We start from the raw sequence: 670 nt of genomic DNA on the forward strand, positions 1-670 counted from the left end.
TTCAAACACTGCGCTAATTTGGCCGAAAAGACACTGCAAAGCTTCCCCGAATGCTGCCCAGCCGAGTCGGATTCGACGAGTGATCTCTTCTCGGAGTTAACCTACCTAACTGGTCGTTTGTTTCCCAGTATAACATAGTCGTCAACAACTTCGAGGCGCAGAGCCTCCGACTATTACGGGAGTTGGCACAACATTAGACATGACTTTCGTCTTGTCCATGTTTATTTTTAAGCTAACTCGGTCGGAAACAACTCTGCTGAGGTCAGCGAGCATATCACTGAGGTCCTCCATAGTCTCAGCCATGACTACAATCGGCGAATCGAAGGTGAGTGAACTACTCCCCATTATTGTTAATGCCTCGTCCTTTCCAGTCGCGAACCTAAAAATCATCTTCCAATCCAGCGGTGAACAGTTTCGGAGAGATCACATCTTGTCTGACTCCCCGCTGCAAAGGAGTAGGCTTCGTGCTCTGGTACTGTAGTCGGACTATAACGAAGGATTATAACGATACTATAACGAAGGTCTGGCTCTTGCGGGCTCTTGCTCTATTATAAGAATAAATAACACAATACAATACAAAGCGTATTGTATTGAACACCAAAAAACATTCATTATACTTAAATTAAATCAGAACATAAAAGGTAGGTAGGGACGAGAAGAAACAGGGGTC

Source organism: Choristoneura fumiferana, chromosome 6, assembly GCF_025370935.1.
Source record: "Choristoneura fumiferana chromosome 6, NRCan_CFum_1, whole genome shotgun sequence".
Lineage (NCBI taxonomy): Eukaryota > Metazoa > Arthropoda > Insecta > Lepidoptera > Tortricidae > Choristoneura > Choristoneura fumiferana.